Genomic DNA, 24,920 nt, shown 5'->3' on the forward strand with positions numbered 1-24,920 from the left:
GCTCTTCCCCACCCGAAGGATGAAATAACTCCCTCTTTGCATCTAATTAACGTTTCTCTCCAAGCGAAGCTGTTTTTCTAAATCAGAATTACAACAGCCAAAACACTATAGTACAGAAAGGGGTCCCTCCGTACCACGAAGAGAACAGGAGGGGCCGTGGGCAAAAACTAGAGTAGCTGCCTACGGCATTTCAAAGGAGGAAGCAGCAGCTCAGTGCTCCTGCATAGGGCAGGGCGAATACATTGCAGAGCACTCTCTTCTCCGCAAGTTCAAATATGCAGGTAACTGTCGACCAGGTGCCAGATTCAAAGCAGATGATGCCAAGCCAACAAATAATGCGTCATAGAAGAATTCCTCAACTGCCACGCTCAGAGTTCTGAAGGTGGACCTGTACTGGGTGCACAAGGGATGCTCCTCTGCTTCTGTCCCCTCTCCACCATGCCTGAGCCAGGGATTCAGAGAGCTATGCCTAGGGGACTCACAGGTTTGGGGGGGAAGGGGGAGGGGGGTTGGGCAGGGAGGAAACACTATTAGAATAGACAGCACATCTTCCAGATTTGGTGGGATAGGGCAGATTTTAAATATCTTGCCCCATTTTGTCCATATTTTTAGACTGGGTGTTTTTAACGTGAGCTTGTGAAATGCAGTTGTCATATCTGTACTTCGCAGGCAAGAGGTGTCTTGCCAAAAGGAAATAGATTTCAGTTCCAAAAGGGGCTAAGGGTCCCAGGGACAACAGAGAAAAAGCAATGGAGCCCATGGAGAAATGAAAAGGTCAAGGCAGCAACACCCGGAGGATGGACCTTCCTAATGCAAACGAAGGTTGGCATCTCCAGCACTTCTCTCTCCTCTAGTGACCACAGCTTCAAGCTTCCTTGCTGCGGAAGCTGATTCTTATTTTACCAGGGAGAAAAAAATCTTGGGGTAGAGCCGCTTTTCCAAAACATATTTCTAATAATCCTGTTTATCCATTGGTGTTTCGGCTAATAGAAAGAAGCTCTGCCATGTCAACCCAATTTGACAGTAAGCTATCTGAGGACAAGGACCATGTGACTTTTGTACTGTGGGTCTGGAGCAGTGGGACAGGCCTGCTGCCTCTAGGGTGGAACATACACAATTTAAAAACTGGCTGAGTCATCTGGCCAAGAGGTAGTGGGGTTCTGCAAAGGGAGAGAGGGTGTGAGCGGAGTCCAGGCAGGAAAGTATAGGGTGTCGACTCCTACACACTATTCGTTGGGCACTCCATACCTAACCAGAAAGAAAAGTCAAACACACGCGGAGAATACAAGGGAAGAGATGTTTTTTTTTTATGCTGGATCGAGGTCAGGAGACCTGGGTTACAGCCCCAGCTTTGCCACTCGCCAGTTGTGTGATGCTGGGATCACACCTAAGGATCTCTTCTTCATCCATAAAAAGGAGGATGTCGGAGTTCATCTCAGAATTAGATCTCATGAAGGCTGGGACATCTAACCACTGTTTTTCAAAATGCAGCTGCACGTGGAACTGAATTCCAGGGTGCTTCTAGCGTTTTTTAACAGAAGATAACAGAGTATACTGCATAGAGTAAGGGTTAAGTACTGTTTTGTAATACTTCTCGTTCAGTTATGAAATATATATGTGCGTGCAGGCTGTAATGGGAAGTCTATTTCTTAACGTCAGTCACAGTCAAAAGAAATCTGAAAAACCGAAAGCCACCAATCCAGTCCAACCCAAGTACTGAATGTGAAGATTCTCTGGCTCTGTCATCACAAGTTCACATGCAGAGCGGCTGCAAGGGCTGGAGCTGGGGGGCTGAGGCTTTCAAAGAACCAGCACAGAAACCTCTCCCAGCAGCAGCTCATCCATCACTTCCGATGAAAATGACAGACTGGGAAACCCCTCACTTTGGGAGAGAGGCCTGTCTTTGTGCAGATAATGAAGTGACTCATTTCAGAAAGGGCCCCAGCACAGTCCCCAGCCCAGTTGGTATGGGTAGCATCCCAGTTCAGAATGAGAGGCCACAGGTCTGCCACCCACACACTCCTCACACAGAACCTGAACACCAGGCATGCCAGAATTCCTGCCAGAAGGAGAGAACTCACATCTACTGAAGGCAAAGGCGGGCTCCCCCATCAATTGCAGGACAAGTATTTCATAGATCCATTTATGATTCACACGCATGCAGATCCAACGGCAAGGACTTGCTCCCTATGAAGGGCCTGAGAAAGGACGGCCTGGCGAGAATTATGTCAGCATGAAAGAACCTGCTGGCCACCTCTCAAGAATCCACATAGGATGAACTAGGACCTATTCATAATTCCCCAAACCCTTCGCTTCTCCAGTTATGCTGAGCCAGCAGTTATTTTTACTGTGCCTTGTTATGAGTTATGATCCAATGTGTTCACTGGAAGGAAAATCTAAGAATAAGAAGTGATTTCATATTACAAACATGTTGGGTTGAGCCTAAGCTTCTCTGGAGGGAAAATACTCCTTTAGCTAAAAGATTTTCTACTATTTGGACACTTCCTGTATGAAGATGGCTTAAGGCTTATGGAACTTGGTTTTATGGAAGATGTAGAGGGTATGATATTGATACTATGAAAAGAAACAACAGAAGAGCCATTAATGAAAGAAGTAAATGAAGGGTGTGGGAACTCTCCGGTTAGCCAGCCAACAAATATTTCTAGAGCATCTGCTCTGTGCCAGCCACCAGACACTAGAACACAGGGTGGACACGGCACATATAGCCTCTTCTCTCAGGAGCATACAGTCTGGTTGGGAAGAGAGCTGTTAAGTTCTGTAAATAAACGAGCACCACAAAGGAAAAACAAAAATAATTAATAAGGGGCTCGTAGTTTGGGGATGGCCTCCCTGAGAAAGCGTCCCTTTTAAGTTCAGACCTAAAGGTGAAATAGAAGGACAGGCGGAGAGTCCAAGAGGAAGACCCCAGGCCCCTCCAGTCCTCAGGCCTCCTGGAACAGCCCTCACCACCCCAGCTCTCCTCTGCCTTTACACTCCCATGATCACACTTCCATCGAGAAATCTCTACACCCTCTCGTATACCCACATCACCTCCCCTGGAGCCCCAATGGCCTCCTGTCTTCCCCAAGCCAGTCCCTTTCACACTTTGCTACCCCACTGTTCCCTCAGCTGAGAATGGTTTTTTGCAGCTTTCCAGCCTCTGCTCAGGTTCAAATTCCAGTTCTACCACTTCACAGTGACGTGGCCTGGAACCAATGTCTCCATCTCTCTGTGCCTCAGAGTCCTCGTGTATAAGGCAGAGATGATAGTGGGCCCACCCTATACGTTTGGAATAAAGATTAAATGACTGACTGCAGAAACCACTACCTCTTCGCTATTTCAAAACTTGTAAATACAATGCTTAAAGAAACTGATTTGAAATGCAAATTAAAAGGCAGATTTTCTCAAACAGGAGGGGAAAAAACACTAGGCTGAAAAGATACATATACCCCAATGTTCACAGCAGCACTATTTACAATAGCCAAGACATGGAAGCAACCATCAACGATAAATGGATAAAGAAGATGTGAGATGCACATACACACACCACACACACACACACACACACACACACACACACACACACAATCGAATATTACTCAGCCATAAAAAAGAATGAAATTCTACAATTTGTACCAACATGGATCAACCTAGAGAATATTATGCTTAGTGAAATAAGTCAGACAAATACTCTATGATATCACTTACATGTGGAATCTAAAAACCAAAACAAATCAATTATATAGCAAAAAAATATATATATCACAAACTCACAGAAGTAGAAAACAAACTAGTGGTTACCAATGAGGAAAGGGAAGAGGGTAGGGGCAAATTAGGGGTACAGGGGTAAGAATATAAAACTACAAGAAAAATGAAAAGCACTGAGAACTATACCTGGCACATAGTAAGCATCCAAAAAACGTTAACCATTATTATTTTTGTTATTGCGATTATTGTTGTTTATTTATTACTTTGTTCATTTTCTGTATTCCACTCTCTCATATGAGAGCCAGATCAAACTGCCCTTCTACTGCAAAGCTATCCAAACGTGCTCTAGCCAATATACTCGCTGCAAATATATTGTACATACCACCCTCACAGCCTTTATCACATTATACTGAAATTATTTATGTATCTCTTTGTTCCCTGGACCCCAAGCCAGAGGCTACATCTTATTTATGTTGCTTCCCCAGGGTCTGGAAATCAACAAGCTCTCAACAAACATATAGGAAGATGGATAAATGAATGAATGGATAGTGGGTGGCCAGATGGATGGGGCAGCCTGGAAAACTCACCTTAGAATTCTCTTTCTCTAAGGAGGTATCCCTCCAAGCACTGATACTTGAGCAAATGGGTTGAAACCCTCCCAGCCATGTAGGGTTTAATCTCTGGCCTAAAATGCCACTGCCCATGTTGGCCACCATTTGCAGAGCACCTCGGGGACTAAAGCTGTCCTTTAGAAGCCAGGAGATCCCTCCAAATTTGAATCCTCAAGGAGAAATATCTTTTCTCAACACACTTCTCAACGTAGCGCGGCAGATCTTTAAGCCTCTAGCTAAAATGCCTGAAAGCACCCTTCTATTTATTGGTGTCGTTACGTGCATGGTAACAATAGCAGAAGCAGAGCATGACTGCACTAGCTTCATGCCTGGCAAAATCAGTGTGTGCATTAATCTGAACTCCACAAGACTATAAAATTAAATTTAAGTGACTCACTTAACTACCAGAAGAAGAAAAGATCCAATTTTAAGACTGAAAAGAGAAGAAGAAATAATTGCAACTGTTTGGTAGGAGTGTATTATGTAAATAAGTAGAGGGCAGGTCAAGAAATACAGATGCCCAGCCACCTTTGCACAGCAATGAGAAACAACCTGGGAGAGAACAGGGAATGTGTTCTCCTTGGAGGGATCAGAGAGAGCATCTCTTCTGACTCTTGAGCTGCTTTCAGCAACCTCCCTGACCTGGGAAGCCCGAGGTCACTGGGTTCAAACCATGGTATGCCATGAATCCTTCTTGTGGAAGGGCATGGTGGACCATTAACTCCCGAATAATATCTCTTGGGCATATTCTTCCCTTTGCATTTCAACATGGCAAGTTCTGAAGTCCGTGGAAAATGCTTTATCTGTAATTAGAGGTGGAAATGACAATGTTGCAAGGAAGTTGAAAGCAAAGTTGGACCAGCCTGAAGAGGCATTGGTGGTAGGCTGGAGAAGAGCCTTCAATAAGCTTCTGCTTCCTAATGCCACTCTGTAGACAACAGGTTGAGCCAGAGGGCCACAGTGAACCCCAAGCTACTGCTTTCTTCATTTTTATAAGATTTAGGAATACTGGACTAAGAACTTTCTTACCCCTAGTCCTTTCCCATAGTAACACCTATAGTTAAAGGCAGGGCCCCCTCTAAAATGGCCACGAAGGTCAAGTTCATTTTGATGCCAGTTACTAGAAAAAGGAGAGCAGAGGTAAAAGACATAACCACTCCATCCATCACGTTTCTAGAATCCTGGACGTGACAGAGATCCTATGACCTAACTCAGACTACAGATGCTACTAATTTTTAAAGTTTCTCTAGGAGATTCCATGGTCCCTCATGAGAACCTATTTTACCAGTTCTCTCACCAGCTGGTAATTTTGGGGACGAGAAGAGACACTGATAAACCCTCACACTGCTGTCTAATCTATATTTCAATGTATCTTTACCCAACAAAATATTTCAGACAAATTGCAATGGGAAAACTTATTTCTGGGGCACAGGCAATGCCAGAAATAACCTCTAAAGATCTGTCAAGGATCCCCTTAAAAATATGTGCATGTCTACCCCAGGGAAAAATCTGATCCATAAGGACTTATAAAATGGGGACGGGCGCATTCCAGAATGACAATGAGCTCCCTACCTGCTATGGACACAGTCAGAGGCAGCTCCTTGAGGGGAGGGACTGAGTCATAGGCACTTTGTAATCCCCACGCTCAGTTTAGTGTCTAGCACATAGCAGGTGTGTAAGCAATCTTTCAAGAATGAAGGAAGGTCTTCTTAGGTATCACTGCCAAGCCAAGGATGCCCAGAGCAGACACCTTCTACCTGCACAAGTCCACAACGGCAATAAACTCCAGAAAGACCCAAGGCCTGCCTCAGCCAGCTTTCAGGCAGGGTAAAGGAGAAGAAATGAACACCACCCAGGAACCTTGCCCAACATCAAAAACAGAGTGCAGGACATTTTATTCTCCATTAATTTGGATATACAGTATTTCTCTATGATTACTGTAGCAGGCAATGCTCTTATAAGGTTATGAACTGGTTTTGCATCGTTCCACTGCTAGAATTTAATACTGTACTAAATGTGATATATCTCAGTCATGATTAATCCTGCCCAGTTCTGCAGCAAGTTTCTATAAAAAACCAACTTGAAATACAGGATTCTTAAAGCCCTTGCCAAACCTGCAAGATGTGATATTAACATGGCTCCAATCCAGGCGAGCACGTCTAACTTACGCTGAGACCATCCACCCGTTTGCCTTTGTGCTCTGCGAGCAGCTATTTATCCTATCGCTGAAGTCGAGAAAATTCAGGGAGCGCTGCCCTGGCCTGCTTTACAACAGCATTATTAATACTGCTCAACAACAAAGTAAAATTACAGATAAAATCTGAATAGGGCCATTACTGGTTTCAGAGGGAGCTAAATAAGCTATATAATGTGTTTGGGCCTGTAGCACGTGCCACCCGCCACGACAGGAGAGAAATGCACGTGGCAGCCAACTTGCCACGGGGGCTCGGCTCCGTGTAAATTCCCTGCTCGAACATCGCGAATTAAAGCAGATGAAAGTTTTAAAATGTCAGGCGAGTCCCTGGGGATGGATATGCTTTATGTTTTTTATAGAGTGAACATTAATTTCAAATGGAAAGGGAAAGCAGCCCTCTTTCTCCAGCCATTCGCTCCATTTTTTCTTAAGTTCCACGTGTCCACTTTTAACAGACCGGTCTTGGGGGAATTGATGCTGCGCTGTGTCAAACTATCGGGCTCAAGGTAAAAGGAAAGTCCTTGTGAGGAAGAAAATAAAAACTCACCAGCCCCTTCCGAGAAGCAGCCCCAGTCTGGAACATTTGGCTTGGAGTTAGACAACTGAGGCTCGAATCCTACCTCCAATTCTGTCTAGGTGTTTGGCCTTTGGAAAATCTAGCTTCTCTGATCATTAATGTCCTTCTTCACAGGGTTATCAGATAAATTAAATAAACGAGTACATGTATATATACTACGTAATAAACAGTTATGTGTATATGTGCACATACATATGTATGTATACACATATACATGTGTACATGTGGGTATACGCCTATACATGTGTACATGTGTGTATACACATATACATGTGTACGTGTGTGTACACATATACATGTGTACATATGTGTGTATACATATACTTGTGTGTATCTCACACACATACTCTTTAGATTGATACTTTAACTCTTTAACAGCTTTTCCCCATTTAACTTCTGTCATGCATTTCCAGGCTTATTTAACTCTTCTACAAAGGAAACAAGATTGTCATTCACTGTTCATTCATTCTCACATACAATAGGCACTGAAGGTCTATTATGTGCCAGGTCCTTTGGGATCCAAAGGAAAACAGGATGTTATTTTTGCCCTCTAGGAGTTCACAATCTAGAGTAGTGGTTCCTTCTACAAGTTGAATCCTCAGTGAAATTTAGAAGCCTTGCCTCCTAGTTTAGGTCAAGAAACTGGTGTGCTATCAAGACGATGAGGGGACAAATAGATGGCATAAGCATTCTGACCTAAGAGTTACAAGGCCAGAAGGCCCATAATAATTTGGATTACTGTCTGGCAGACAGCCATTCCCGTGCCCTCCCACTGTGGGCAGAGTTTACTTCTCTGCCCCATTGGTATTGGTCTTGGCCATGACACTTGCTCAGGCCAATGAAATTTAATGATGTGATAAGAGCAGAGACCCTAAGTATGCCCACATCATACGAAGCCTGAGCCCCAGAATGCGCACACGGAGCAGAACTGAAGCCAAATACACAGCCTGGGGTCAAGGCCAGCTGCCCTGCTGCCTAGAGCAGAGCCACCCAGCCTAGATCAGCCAAACCACAGTCAACCTGCAGAATGTGAGCAAGAAAATAAATGGGACGGTTTCCTATGCAGCATTACTGTGGAAATGGTTGACCAATATAAGGTCTAAGCAGAATCCCAACCAGAAAAAGTTGCCTCATCAAAAGCAATCTGGCACAACTTAACTACTGGAGCATTACAATGAGATTATGGTACAAAACATGCTTTTCATGGTCAAATCAATCATTCTGTCTCAATTCTGTGCTTGTCCCAGCTCTCTCAGTGTTGAAGAAAATTAACACAAAATAAGTTGATCTTGATGAGTATGATTCAAATCAATAATGTTAATTGGGCTCCTGAGTGTAAGACAAAACGACTTCAAATCAACAAAAGGGTAATAAAGCTTTCCCAACATTCAGCACCACCTACGATAAATCTATAGTGGCCTGAAATATCCAATTTCATTAACAACACATTTAACATGCTAAAAAGACAGGAACCTTCTCCCAACAAAATGTTCTCTCAGTGCCCACGAGCACATTAACTCAAGATTGCAAGGCATATCCAATCGTGTACAGTTAAGCCCCCTACATACGAACGAGTTCCATTACAAGAGCACATTTGTAAGTCCAATTTGTAAGTCCAACAAAGTTAGCCTAGGTACCCAACTAACACAATCGGCTATAGAGTAGTGTACTCTAACACGTTTATAATACTTTACCCACAAATAAATAAAAAACAAACACAAAAAATAAAACATTTTTAATCTTACAGTACAGTACCTTGAAAAGAACAGTAGTATAGTACAACAGCTGGCATACAGGGGCACATTCGCATCTTTGAACATTCACAACTTGAAGGTTCGTATGTAGGGGACTTACTGTAATTAAGTTACACCTGAATAAGGGGGGGATGTACTCTATGGTGATGACTTACTTTAAACTTTAATTTTTATTATTATCTTCCTGTCCCACCTATTTCCCCTTCTCCATGGTAATTTATGGAATTACTAGATATTTTCCTTTATAGCTTATTTCATTCTAGGTAATATTATCTAGCAAAGAAAAAATCATTCAACATTCTTAAGTAATGAGAGTGAGGTATGCTAGAGTAAGTGGGAAGGGAGCCTTTAAAACAGCACTGCAGGGGCTTCCCTGGTGGCACAGTGGTTAAGAATCCGCCTGCCAGTGCAGGGGACACAGGTTCGATCCCTGGTCCAGGAGGATCCCACATGCCGCGGGGCAACTGAGCCCATGCGCCACAACTACTGAGCCTGCACTCTAGAGCCCGCGAGCCACAACTACTGAGCCCGAGTGCCACACTACTGAAGCCCACGTGCCTAGAGCCCGTGCTCCACAACTAGAGAAGCCACCACAATGAGAAGCCTGCGCACTGCAACGAAGAGTAGCCCCCGCTCGCCACAACTAGAGAAGAGCCCACGAGCAGCAACAAAGAACCAATGCAGCCAAAAAATAAATAAACAAAAATTTTTTAAAATAAAAATAAAAAAATGAAACAGCACTGCAAGGTCCCTGTCCTCAAGGAACTTTCAGTCTGTTATGGCTCACAACTATATTGCCAATAATATGCATATAAAATAAGCAACATAAACAAGTCATAGTAACTCGACAATTGTTGGCTTACCTCCCCTTTATCCACCTCTCCTTACCCTCTTTCCTAACATTTCCCTAGATTTCCCCAAATTTGGTTTGTTTGCAGTTGACTCCATTTTCCTGTGCCAGAACGGGGCTCAACTAGCTTAATTTTATCAGCAGAGTCCTCTCCCCGCTGCCCACAGTAACTGGTTCAAGAGACAGAATGACCCTATCTCAGTCTGCTATAACCAGTTACCACAGATTGGGTGGTCTGGGCAGCTTCAACAACAAACATTTACATCTCACAGCTCTGGAGGCTGGAAGTCCAAGATCAGGGTGCCAGCATGGCCGGGTTCTGATGAGATCCTCTTCTGGATTGCAAATTGCTGACTTCTCACTGTATCCTCACGTGGCAGACAGAGAGAGAGTTAGAGAGCTCTCTGGGGTCCCTAAGGGCACCAGTAAGGACACTAATCCCATCCATGAGGGATGACCTAATTACCTCTCAAAGGCCCCATCTCCTACTATCACATTGGGGGTTAAGATTTCAACATGTGAATTTTGGGAGAACACACACATTCAGTGCATTGCTTGGACCTATCAGATCAGTGAGACTCAATTTGGGGAATTTTGTTTGAGCCCTAGGGAACTGAACTCTCTCTCTCCTGCTAGATTTAACTCAGGACATACACACTCTTAAGAACTATGTGCAGCCACCTTGCAATGGATCAAAGTGTTTATTAAGGAAGAGTTGCTGAGAAATGGAGAGAGGACACCTAGATCTGGTTTGACTGAGTTTCTGACTCACACCTTACCTAAAACCACCTCTACCATGAGAGCCGACACTGACCCTTTTTTTTAAGACAGTTTGAGGGGGCTTTCTCCCCCCCTGTGATTTGGGGGGGGGGGAAAAAACATATATAAACAATATAACGTGCAACAGAGCTCCAAAAAAACAGAAATTATTGTGGACAAGGAAATATAAATAGAGAAAGTAGTGTCTGTCCTGGGCCTTGAAAAAAGGATACAATTTAAATTATCAGGGAGAGGGGAAATGGTGACAGGAGAGAAAAGAATGAAAAAAATAAAGCAAATTTAGACCTAGATGATGCCATGAGAATGGTAGTTTGTGATCTGGATGATGTTTAGGGTGATGTTATTAATAATAATCAAATGACACACGCGTACATCACTTTACAAAAAAAACCACATATATCACTGTCTTGTCACCCTATGAGAGATGCATGACCAATTCTAGAATACAGATGGGTAAAAGGGGCAATTTCACAAAGCACTGGTTTAGCCTCTCATAGAACTGGACAAGAATTCTGGATCTGACACTTAGGAGTTGCATGAATCTGCAGCAAGTTACTCCAACTTGTCTGAGCCTCAATTTCTTCAATTTATGTATAATAATAATGCCTATCCTCTGAGGTTGTGAGAATTAAGTGAGGTAATGCATAAAAGTGCTTACTACAAAGTATACCACAACATACTTGATCCATAAATATTAGTCATTATTTTTGTCATTGTTTTAAAAGAATAAAACCTAGGTTCAGGACTTATAGCCAAAATAGAGGAGTATTAGAACCAGTGGCTAGAAATGACAAGTTGGAAGCTTTCAGCTCAATGTGAAAAATAGGTTTCAAACACTAAGTGCTTCCTACAGCCATGATGGATTGCTTCCGAAGGACCGAACCTCCAGTTCTGCAGGTTTCCACTCAGCAGAATAAGACACTGTTTAAGGATGGCATGGCAGGGGTTTGAGGATCAGAAGCGTGGTTTACGGATGTGGCCCCAAGGATTCTTTCATTGCTGAGACTTAACTCTGTGAGATACCGCTGTCCCACCCGTTTAATTTCCAGTGCACCCCAAGAACAAAGGATTACCTGATCCTCTGCCCACATCCTCTCAGTCCTCAACCCTTAACAAAGCTCAAAATCACTTACACATTAAAGAAATGCGATACAAATTTGACTGGACTCGTTACACCCGCACTATTCTCCAATACTGCAAAAAGCTAATTTCAGCTGTCACTTACTGGAAGTAAAATGACAAATATCTGTAATATCTGTCAGGTTATGAATGCTTTAAAAAGAGTTATGCAGCTGTCAACATTTCGATGACATTAACAAGGGAAAAGTAAACGAAGAAGAGGAAACGGCATGTCTGTGGAGGACCCAGTTGCCAAACTTCTCTATCACTTACATTAATAAAAATCAAATTACCTCCATAAAAATTGCAAACAACGAAGACTTCTGGAGAAAACCGATAGAGGCAAATCTGATATTAATGCTGCCAATTCCATAGATGAGATCATCAGAATTAGCTTCAATTCCTCAGTAGAAAGTGACTAATTCTACTAAAGGATGTGAAGTCTTTACCCAACTTCTCCTCACCATGATGGTATAGGAACGAACGTGTAAAATCGCTGGTACAGAGTCATCAATCTTTTTGAAGAGCTTCTTGTCATAGTGGAAGACAATGTACTATATAAATAGGTGAGCGTGCATCCCACTTTGACTGGGAGAATCCTAGTCTGTATCCATTACCTTGGCATAATTATTAATAAAGTGTGTTAGTTTGGATAATAAGGTTTGGTGTATCTGTATATGTTTTTGTATATGTGGGCAAGTGTGTGTGCACGTGCACGTATGTGTGGTTCCCTATATATGTGCGGGTCTGTGTACATGTGTGTACATATGTGTATACACATGTATGAATGTGCATGTGTGTATGGAACTCTTCCTTCCATTTCTAAGTGGGTCTCGTCTATAACATACTTTAGGCTTTGGGGGACAAACAGTACATTTTACAACAAGGATTTCCATAGTTACATGACACTGAATTTTTGCCATCCAATTAAACCAAAATAAATATGGGAGGCAAAAATAACCTTATGTTTCATTCATATTCATATTTGACTACATTTATCACATATAAACTGAATGCTACCGACAAAACCACCCCTCTGGGAAGAGGTATGGGTGGTCCAATTATTAGTTTAGGAGGAGGTTTTAACTCAGTGGGTAGCTGGCCTCAATATTAGACTCTAAGCCAAAATCCACACTGCTAATCATTATGCGGTATCTGTTTTTCCAATGTTTCTGCTGCTTCTCCAATATCAGAGAAGGGCAAAACAGAAAGCAACAAAGAACAACGATCAGTGTGAAAGTGGGCTTTCCTCTGAGGGCTTGAGTGATCACTTTTTGTATACAGAAGAAGGCTAGCATTGCTGTCCTCAGTTCACATAACCATCCTTTCTACATGCATGTTTTTAGGAATCTATTCTATGCAAAGATAATATACATTGTGGACACAGTGAACTGTCACTTTTTTTTAAAATGAAATAACTAAGAAAAGCTCAACCATTAAAAACCAGAGGGCCTTATTTTTTTTTTTCATTCATCTCTACATATGACTTTGACCTAGGACATCTACAGCCACATTTTTAAAAACATTCATGAAAATACTCCCTCTTTCAGAGTCAGGAAATTAAATCGGATGGGAATTCTGACAGCCAGATGATGTCCCTCTTTTAAGATATGTCCAGACTAAGAATATCTAAGCCTCTTCTTGGCCTATAAATTAAGTGATTAACAAATATACACAGTTTGGGAAGGAATGAAATGTTCTGCAACAAATCAAATTCCATGAAGCATAGGGCACTGGCACTATTCCCATGGAAATAAGTAAATTTTGCGACAAACCCACTTCTTTTCTCCAACACATTCCAGAGATAGCATACTCTTTTTGGTGTTCCTCATAAATCTGAGAAAATTAAAAGTTAACATGCCATGATATTTTTATTACTGGCTTGAACGCAATAAATATTCAAATATTAGTAAAGGCGGAGCTGGTGGTTCCACAGGAAAAAACCTCAAGGCTCTCACAACTTGGGCTTTTATGGAATAAGAGATGCCACGGCAGAAGCAGGGTGGGGTCAAAGGTGACGAATTAAAACACGAAGAGCTACACTCCCCCACCCCACCCCCATGGTGTGGAAATATGGATATTAACCAACAAGGACCTACCGTATAGCACAGGGAGCTCTGCTCAATAGTCTGTAATAACCTAAGTTGGAAAAGCATTCAAAAAAGAATGGATCTATGGATATGTATAACTGAATCACTTTGCTGTACACCTGAAACTAACACAACATTGTTAATCAACTATGCCCCAATATAAAATAAAAGTTAAAAAATAATAAAATTTTTTAAAAATAGGTGCCTATTTTTGAAAGCATTCTTTGATTACAAAACTCTAATGATGGGAGTGTGGAAAATCACTCCTTTGGGCAATGTACTTAAGGGAGGAGTCATTCAAAAGATACTGGGAATGAGGGTGAAAAAGAGAGTCGGGAACCAGATCAAGCAGAGGTGCGACCGTTCACAGCCAAATGCCACCATGAGCCAAGAAGAAAAGATACCCCTATGGGCAGCCCCCAAAAGAGGTGTCGCCTTTGAAATGAGAGGTGACAGGGAGTCTGTGTCTGCCTGCTGCAGGCAGCTGATGCGATGTGGCCAAGCGCAAACAGACAGAAACAGTTCAGAGGAAAAGGGAAGTCCTCTAGGGGCTCTATTTTCAGATGGGAACTGGAGATGATAACAATGACCAAAAAATACCAGCACTGGAAGAAGTCAAGAGATCACTGTCATCCAAACTAGCTTTAAGATAAGAAATTTGCCCTGCAACAATCCCATTCAGCTTCTGTTTAGACACAGGTTAGTCCTGGCCACAGATTAAGAAGAATGTCTGGAAGTCTAAGCAACTGACTTCCTGGAATCAGAGAAGAAAGCACATTCCTCAAGCCAAGTGTCCAGGATGGGGCCAGACCCAGGAACCAGTACAGGTGCTGATCAAAACTATAGCTGAGCCTGGAGGCAAAACAGGTATCCTGGGATCCTCTCCCCAAAACAGGAGCAAGTTTTTGAAGGACTTCAAAGCCCCCATCATACCTGGGAGTGACACCAACCAAAACCTTCCCCAGCCTGAAAGAGTCTACACCACTGAATTTTAGAAAAGCTTTCCATTTCTGTATCACCCTCCAATATAGCAGGGAATTTTTTCTTTTAATGAATTTATTTATTTTTGGCTGTGTTGGGTCTTCGTTGCTGCATGGGGGCTTTCTCTAGTTGCGGCGAGCAGGGGCTGCTCTTCGCTGCAGGGCGTGGGCTCTAGGCACGTGGGCTTCAGTAGTTGGGGCACACGGGCTCAGTAGCTGTGGCTCGTGGGCTCTCGAGCACAGGCTCGGCAGTTGTGGCGCATGGGCTTAGTTGCTCCGCGGCATATGGGATCTTCCCAGACCAGGGCTCAAACCCGTGTCCCCTGCATTGGCAGGCGGTTCTTAACCACTGCGTCACCAGGGAAGTCCCCAGCAGGGAAATCTTGGTGGGCCACTGTGGGCCTTACTTTATGGGGAGTGGCAGGGAGTAGTGGGGAGAAGAAAAACATTGAACCTTGCTGATTAGATTAGACTTTGAAAGGGCTCTATGGACATAACCCACACTCCCAGAAAGGGTTCCACAAAATGAAATGGATATGCCTGTCCTACGAAAAAAAAGAGATCTGAAATGGGACCTCAATAATCAACTGATACGGGTGGTTTTTCAAACTGCAGGTCATGATCAAAATCAATTTAATGAGTTATGATATGTACTTCTTTAATGGAGTGGAATGGAAAGGACTGGATCAAAATGCCATGGGAAATACCAAAAACTCGGGTTTTTTTAAAGTTTGAATAACAGTTTCCTGGCGTAACCTTCTCATTTCATAAATGGGTCCGCGGTTACCCAAGAAGAAGACAGCAAGTGTCCAACATTGCAGGTAGTTAGTGACAGAACTGGGATAAATCCAGGAAGAAAAGACCCAACCTCTTACAACCATCCCCCGCTGCCTCCGTGAAATAAACTCTGTAAAAATCTTCTAAGCCATTAAGGCTGCATACACATCCTAGTCCAAAGGACCTCTTTTCAGAGTTTAACATTTTCTTCCAGAGGCATACTTGGGTCAAGTCCCTCTCCCACCCTGCCCACTTACACAAGGGAATCCCCACTAGTATTGACTGCAACTGACCACGGTCTCAGCTTCTTTGAGGAGATGACTTTAAAAAAACAAATTCTTTTGGATCCGCTGGCAATGCTTCCCAACAGAGAAGAGCAATTAGTAAATGTACAAGTTGAGATCCTGCTCACTCACTGCCACTTCCAGTGTCGGGTATGTATTTGCTCTAAGTAAAATGCTTTGCTTTCATTTGTGTCAGCCGTGCCCATAAATAATAGACTTTATTTGAATTCCATAGCTCCCTCTGAAATCCACTCTACTGAATTTAACAGGAAGAACATAAGATCTCACCAGCATTTTCAAGGACTGAAAACTGTGATCAATACGCAGGCTGGCAACCAAACCAACACTGATTTATTCCTCACAATTATGTGGAAAGGAAAATGCTGCTGCACTGACTTCCCAGTCCGTCCCTTACAGAAAGAATATGTCATCACTGTCGTCATCATCATCATCGTGGTCACCTGAGAAAACCCATGATGAAGCTTACCTATGCCAGAGACAGCCTTCGGCGATCACGTCATCCCTCCCGCTGCCCACCCTACAGATCCCATGCGCAGGTTTCTGACCACAGACCCCCAACACCCAGCAGTTCTGCTTCCCTGCAGAGTTAAAAAAAGCAAAGGCAAGAAGTCAAGAAATCCTGACCCACAAGACTCCCTCCTAGCTTATCATAAAAGGGCCCTCCGTTGGGCAGTAACCTCAGCATTGCATGTGCTTCTAAGTGAACAGGAAAGGACAATTATTTGGGGCAGGGGAGAGGTGGGCTCTTTAAAGTTAACTTTATTCAAGACAGAAGGCTCAAACAGCAACATTCAATCACTGGGTGATGACACGTTTTCAGATAGAGATAATATTCTCTAAGAAAAAAAAAAAGAAAAATGAAACTCTAGCTTCGCCATATATTTATATATCTGAAGGAAGCCATGAGAGGAAACTTGCATGAGATTTAAGAAATTGGAGCTTTCAAACATGCTGTTTCCACCTTATCATTCTTATCTGTTATTAAAAAAAAAAAACAACCCACACAAACAGCTGCATTTAAAGATAAGGGAACAGAAAGGTGTTGTATATGTTGCCCAGATGTTTCTGAAATCCATTCCCTGTTAAACTTATCTCCCCAGAACTAAAGACAACTCTAATCTTTTCTAATGGCTTTAATCAAATGAAAGAAATGGCTTGGCATTAACAGCTTCTTTAAAACTTACACGAGTAGTTGTGCGTGCACGTGCACACGTGCACAAAAGCAGGGATTTTTTTTTTTAAATACTTATCCAAGGAAAAACTTGTTCCAGCATTAAAACGCTATTCATTTAATATATTTTCTCAAAGACAATAAGCTGGAAAACAAGTCAGTTAAGATTTTTAACTAGTGTCTCCTTTTGTTTTCTGAATCCCCAGACTTTTCATCGTCTTCAGAGAAGGTGACAGTGCCTTTCGCTTGCTACATTCCTACTAGGTGTCCGGCAGTGCACTAAGAAAGGACAAAAAGAGAAACTGGGAAAATATTATGAATGGGAAGTCAGAGAACGTTTGAGAGATAAAGGATGGAAAGTTGTAAAGAAGGGTTGTATGAAAGCTGAGTAAAGAGAATAAAGAAAGAATATTGACTATCTGTCCAAGTGAAGTCCTCACCCCTAGTAGCGTTCCCAGACACAAAAGGTCAGAGTGCAGAGAAAAAAATATTCTACACCCAATTTGTTATCCTTTTGTGAGCTGGCTTCACATTTCTGTTCAGCAATTTATCATCCTTGAACACAGAATTGAGAGTCAAAGGGTCCTTAGAAAATACATGGGTTTACATCTATGTTTGGCCCTGAGACTAAGGGCCACCAGAGGGCAGGGCCCAGCTCTAACATAAGCATCAGAACAGACCCAGTCCTGCGTAGGCACTGAACAAGGGCTTTAATTGTTCAACAATTTGTACTTACTGTATGATACAGTCAAGACATACAGTACCAAATATTATCTATTTTCTCAGCTGAGAAATGAAGGTATTAAACCAGGTGACCCATAAAAGTCTTTTCTGGTTCTAACAGTCTGTAAGCTACCATCCAGCCAGGCCTAAGCAATATTCTGATTTCCCTTTATCTACATTTCAGGCAGATAAGGAGACCTGGGTGGCAACTCATGCCCCCAAATGACTTTACCCTCAACCTACAACCCACTCGAAAGGTTCCATAAGACACACCCTTAAATGAAACTGGCAATCTAGCACACACACGCCCTCTTTTTAAAAGAAGACACCAAGGAAGCACGTGCTTTCTGTCAGGTCCCACACCGTATTCCAGTGGCAAGGAAGCAGAGGATGAAACGGACCATACTTACTTTCTGCCTCGTTCATATGATAGCATCACTTAATCTCTTAAAAGCAATTACTGTCTTTACAGGCAAAGAAGGCAAACAGTTTGGATTATCAGGGAGCCCCTGAGTGGAACTGGGAACCATCAGAAGCCAATGGTGGAAAGAAAAAAATACATGTAAGCTTCATAGTGAAGAAGGGAATAGGAGGCCCCAGTGGTTGGAGCTAATGGTTTCTACAGAAAGGAACTGTACCTTGAAGGAGAAAGCCAGTGCCTTCGAAGAGGCCTTGCAGACAAGTGCAAAGAGAAGATAACCTTGAATCGTTACTGTCTCTTACTGACAAAATCTCAAAGGGGCCATCATCCTCTGTTTGTCAAGATGCCCCTGCTCCTAGGCTTGTCTAGATAAACCATAGAGCTCTCAATAGGCCACTGATCTCAGTATAAAAACATTCTTTCCTGATGACCATACAAGAAAATAAAAGAACCTACTGTACGATTATGCTAGTAAAATTAGAAATCCTGAATTTGAAATCCGTTTCTTAAATGTGTGATACTTTCCAGTTTCTTCCGGGTTTCTGTCCCAGAGTGGCCGAAGGAAAACAGAGTAGCCTAAGGAAATCAAATAAGGGATCTATCAAGGCTGTAAAGGAAGAGGGTAGGTTAGCAAGTTCGTTCTTGTGAACAACAAAAAATTAACTAGAGAATGAATCAAAGGGCAGCTACTGAGTAGAGAGAAAGTCCTCTTAAAAAATGATTTACTTCTTAAACCTGTATCACTTCTTTACTGCGCAAGCAATACATGTAAAACTGTGCCCTCTGAAAGAATAGTGAGCTAGGAATATTCGAGGAGAGACGCACAGAAGACTGGGTTTTCTGACAGGCGCGTTTTCTTTAAGGAAGGCTCTAGGATATCGACAGTGTCAAAGAAAACTCCAGAAAAGGAGCTGTGATAGAATCCCTGGAGACATGTGGAGTTATGACCGAGGATCTTAACATACTTGAACACCACCCCTCCATTCATCAATCAACAGTAAAACCATTCAAGGTGAAGGGTCAAAACGTCCCTAAGTGGTGGGAATGTGGGGTTTCATTGTACAATTCTCTCTACCTTGTTGAATATTTCAAGATTTTAATGATAAATTCAAATTTTTAACTTTATTTCAATGTTGAAGAGCCAATCATTTCCTCAATTCCTTCTTCTCTGAAAATGTATTCCTGGCAGCCTCTGATCTACAAACCCCATGAGCCTCATCACCTCCTAAGCCACAATCACCACCACAACAATAGGACCAGGGCTAGACCACTTGCCTGAGCAGGACCAATGAGGTTTGCTCCCCCGAGTATTTTAGATGAAGTTCCAACTCCAGACAGTCTCTATGGAAGAAGAAAGCTCATGTAAAGGTAGAATGGAAACACAGGGATCTACAGGGTAGAGAGGAAAAGGCAGAGGGGCAAAGAGAAGCAAAGGTGACAGTCACAAACTTCCCTCCAGGCAAAGGACCTCCATGTCCATCCTGACTTGCTAGCTTGTGCGCCACCCTCACTGGAGATGCAACCACATCTCCTGCCCTTGGGGCCTGTAAGGTACAGTAGTCACCCCTTATCCATGGGGGATACGTTCCAAGACCCCCAGTGGATGCCTGAAACCACAGATAGTACCAAACCCTATAAATACAGGGTTAAACAACACAGATTTGAACTGCATGGGTCCACTTATACATGGATTTTTTCAATAAATATACAGTTGGCCCTCCATATTCACGGGTTCTGCATCCATGAATTCAACCTGCTGTGAATGGATCATTTACCATGTTCACAACTTGTTGTTATTGAATCCAACACGGAGGGCTGACCATGGGACTTGAGCATCATTGGAAACGCTGTGGCAGGTCTTGGAACCAATCCCCCTCAGACACTGATGGATGACTGTATTATGTTTTTTACCATTAAGTACATATATATGAGAAAGTTTAATTTATAAATTAGACACAGTTTAAAATTGTTATAATAAAAACAATTTTAACAATATACAGTTGACCCTTGAACAGTGCAGGGGCTGGGGGCACAGACCCACCACACAGGCGAAAATTCCCTTATAACTTTAGTCAGCCCTCCTTTTCCATGGTTCCACACCCATGGATTCAACCAACTGCAGATCATCAAGTACTACAGGATTTACTATTTAAAAACTCTATGTATAAGTGGACCCACACAGTTCGAACCTGTGTTGCTCAAGGGTCAACCATACTGTAGTAACAGTGACATGAATGTGGTCTCCCTCTCTCTCAAAATACCTCACTGTACAAATGTAAATGCCTTTTCCATCTCAACTAAGCACTTATCATGCACTGTAGCCATAGGTTTCGCAGTATGAGGTGCAACAGGAAAACTAGCACAAACTTCTTTTTTTTTCACAATTTCACAGATAGAAGATTAGCTCTTATCGTAGATCTTAGTAACCTCAGCATACAAATTTTTTTCTTTCCTTATTAAGTCGAGACATTTCACCTTTTCACTTAAAAGAAGCACTTGGCGGTTTCTCTTCCACATACCCAAATTGCCAGCATCACTACTCTTGTGCTCTAGGGCCATTATTAAGTTACATAAAGATGACTTGAACACAAGCCCTGTGATACTGTGATAGTCGATCTGATAACCGAGAGCTAATAAGTGACTAACAGGTAGGATATGCTGGACAAAGGGTGATTCCTGTCCCAGGCTGGACGAAGCAGGACAGCATGAGATTTCATCACACAACTCGGCACACAAGCTAAAACTCATGAATTCTTGATTTCTGCAGTTTTCCATTTAACATTTTCAGACCGCAACTGACCACAGGTAACTGAACCCACCTATAAGAGGAACTACTGAACCCCCTTACTCAACCATCTCTCTCTGCCCTCTCCCATCTGGCTTAGCCTGAGCCCAGCTCTTCACAAATCAAACAAGCCGAGGCTAAGACAAGAGGGAAGGAGAAACAACTAACCTAGTGATCCGAGGGTACCAAACTGGAGAAAGCAGCACCTCGAGGGTTGGGCTCGAGGAAAAGGGCTGCTTTTTCCTCCAGAGGCCTCCTTGGAACCAGGACAAAAAGAAGGAATGGAGAAAGAGAGAAAGCTGGTTCTCAGCAGCCACTCTTTGCTCCAGCAACACTCTCACACAGCCACACTGTGGACATTTTTCTGAGCCTCACAATTTCTTTGCAGAACCTAGAGGGGAAATTGCTGCAGCAAAGGAAAAAGAAAAAGCTAGAAATGCTTTTCTATTTATTTTGTCTCCAGTTTTATTGAGAAATAACTGACATACATTGCTGTATAAGTTTAAGGCATACAGCATGATGGTCTGACTTACATATATTGTGAAATGATTACCATAGTAAGTGCAGCTAACATCCATCCTCTCTGTTTACTTTTAAAGTATAAAAGAAAAGCGATATGCTCTGGGGTAAAGGGAGGGGAATGTGACGACTAAAGATTTTAAAGCTTTCTTCTCTTTATACTACTTTGGACCCTCTGGCTTCTTAAAAAAAAAAAAAAAAAGACCCCGCGCATTTCAAAGTCACTTTAAAACTTACAAAGTAAACACACATTCCAAGTTATTCATTTCTGCTAAGAAAGGAGACTTCTTTTTCCTCCCTGAAGGTCATTTACACCCTTGATATTTTGAGAACAAGTGGCCAGTGACAAAGTGGGGACATTACTGACGAGGCTTTAAAAAGAGGCAAATATTGCTCCTACTATTATACCACATCAACTTAACATCAAACAATGTTTCATCAGCTAACAAGACATTTGCTTTCAATGAATGAAAACTATAATAAAGAGCTGCTATATTTTAAAAAGTAATGAATGTAATTTTTGCTCTATTTTATGTTGCTATAAAAAAGGGCCTTAAGTGTACATCTCATCTGCTCCTCTTCTTTAACTACCATAATTTATGCAGATAAATGTTGGATGAATTGCAACAGGAACGCTACCCAGATCGCTACCCATAAAAGTACTTAGCTATCATTTTCTTTTTCTCCTATTTATGTCTTTATATTACAAAAATCAAGCTACCAACATTTAAAATGATATACTGTCACCAAAAGTACTGAGGCATAACACCGAATAATAAATTATTAGTCTTTGAAGGTTAAAGCCAAGTTTAAGAGATACTAATGCTTTTGTCATGCCGGACTCCTTTCAAACTGCAGTTGACTGAGGGAAGCTTACAAGTGACAAAAACTGACACCCTGTGAATGTTATCAGCCTGCAGATTTACTGCAAAACTTAAAGTACTGTCAAGGGCAGATCAGTGTTTGTGATAATTCACAAAATAATTTGGCTTTACATAATAGGCGTAACGTTATGTGACTCAGAAACGTAACCCTTGGTGTCTAAACGTGAATGTGGAAAAGTGGTGCGTGGTTTCTCCAGCCTTCCCAGAACCTCAACCTACCGGGGCCACAGGCTGAAGGATGAGGACAGGCTTCAAGCGGATCTCACCATCCCGCTCCTTAACCACCTCCCCCCGAAGAACCTCAGAAGAAAAAAGATCTATCCTCTGAGAAAGAAATGCCCAGCCCTTATCATCTCCAAGAACAGACCCTAACGCCAACAGTGTGTCACTGCAAAAGCAAATTCATCTCCTCAGAAATGGGGGTGCTACAAGTTCATACATGAAAAGACCTGCCAAGCAGAAGATAGCTTTGTGGGGACCCCAAATGTTACATAACAGGCTAAATAGGGTGAAGAGAGAGAATGCTGGGAGCTGAAAGCTTGCTGCTTGTCAGCATCTTACACAAAGTGGAAGTCTTTCGGAGTCAATACACTGGGTAAGCAGTTATGGGCCTTAAGAGACATTTACACACTTGACTCGTAACTTAGTCCTAATCGCAAGATGGGGGAAAAAGGAATCAACCAGACTCTAATTCCATAAGGGGAGGGAGCAGACTGCTTATCATATAATAGATGCATTATAATTATTTGTTGAATAAATCAGCAAAGCAGCAATTTCCAGTTGATTTACTCTCTGGAGTTCCCACATTCCTGCCATCTCAGTCTTTACCTGAACTTTCTTAAACTGTTCAAGCTTAATTAACATCACTAATTAAAAGTCTGATTTAAATTTAAGTGAAATTTAGTACAGAAGTTCCTATTCTTTACAGTAATTCATTCATGATTTTTTTTTTTTTAATTGAGCACCTACTTTATGTGAGACACTGTTCCAGGAGTTTAGGATATATCCACAAGACAAGAAAAAGCAGACCAAAATAAGCCCGGCTTTCATGGTATTTACATTTGGGAATAAATCTGAGAATGGCAGTATAAATCACTGACCCAGCCAATAAATGTTTACCAGTGGCCAGCACAGGCCTGGCAGACCCAGGGCAGTTATCCACTACTTTCCACACCTGTGCTGGTGGCAGACTCTGGTAATCAATTAGGGAACACTTTCAATGAGGCAGGACTGAGATTCGTCAATACAGCATCCCAGGTAGCCAATGCCACTGGATCACAGCACTTGACAGAATTGGAATGTGTTTGCCAAGATACTCTCGGAAGTACAAAAAGCTTAAGACATAGACCCAGCCCACAATAAGCTTCCAGTCTATCTGAGGAAAAGAGCGAGGCTTTTACAAAAAATAACAACTCCTGACACAAGGCATTGTCTGGGTAAGTGCAAAGGAAGTGATTCAGACAAGAACAGTTCAGGTCGCAAGTATTACTGGCAGGGGTGGATTTGTCAACACGCTACTGAAATTTCAGCTTTGGGGCCCTTCATTTAAACCTGTTGCTTCTAAGGACCTGGGAGAGGCCTAGAAGCTGTGTGTCTGACTTTGACTTTAGAATTAACAAAAGGAATGGAGGAAATGTGTGGTGAGGTAGTGGTGATGTTAGTGATTGCTGTTGGTACTGGTGTCATTTTAAAGGACTAAGGATGGGCTTTCTTCTGGACTATCTCTACTCCTAAGGAGCCTGCCCCAGGCTAGCATTAATGGCCAAAGTCCAGAAAAATCCTAATTTAAAGAATGAACAGGAAGACATGCTAATTAAAAATAATGTTTCTTCTTCTGTAGTTAAAATAAGGAGTTCAGACCAGATCACTTCTATGGGTCTCTCCAGCTCTCTGATTCCAACTAATACAGGCTCCAAAGCTCCCTTAACAGATGTGAATATCCTGCCCAACTAAGACTGAGCCTGGCAGGAGAGCTTCACTTCAATTAAAACCAAACTCCACTCACTGAAAGCATTCAGTTTAACCTACACTCTTAAAAGCTCATTCTTAGTGGGCTTACAAAATCATTAGAAAAGGATAAGTAGTACCAAATATAGAAGAGGAGTAGGGGAAAGAGGGAGAGAATAAACATTGCATTAGTCCAGTACGTCTATTTCTAATGAAATCTGTATTATATTACAGCACACAGCTAATAAGGAAAACATTCACCTCACAGTTTTATGCCTCTTGGAGAATAAAGCAACCCAGGTTTCCACATCCATACATGCCACTCCTCTTCCTCCTTATCCCAGCCACCTTCCAGAAAAGAACCCATTAACTGCAGTTAACTTGTGTAACTGACTCGTTAAACCAGTACTCATTTCTCAAGCCAAGATCAATGGATATAACCTTGAAAAGCTATAGACATGAGAATTTCATAATTTCAGGTTTAGGTCCTAATGATGTTTCAAAAGTAAGTAAGTAATTTTTTGGTTTAATTAAAAGTCGAGAGGGGACTGAATTCAGAGATGCTAAGAATTCTTTGGGCGCTGACATTTTAGGATGTAACTATACAGCCCTCTTCTCAAATGTGGGGCAAATAAGAAGTGAGAAGGGCGAAGTGTGTGGATATTTTGACTGCCTCGGGTCACTGGAGTGGTCAGAGTGGTCGTTGTCAATAATCACCAGGAATG

This window comes from Lipotes vexillifer, unplaced genomic scaffold (genome assembly GCF_000442215.2).
Source record: "Lipotes vexillifer unplaced genomic scaffold, Lipotes_vexillifer_v1.1 scaffold865, whole genome shotgun sequence".
Taxonomy (NCBI): domain Eukaryota; kingdom Metazoa; phylum Chordata; class Mammalia; order Artiodactyla; family Lipotidae; genus Lipotes; species Lipotes vexillifer.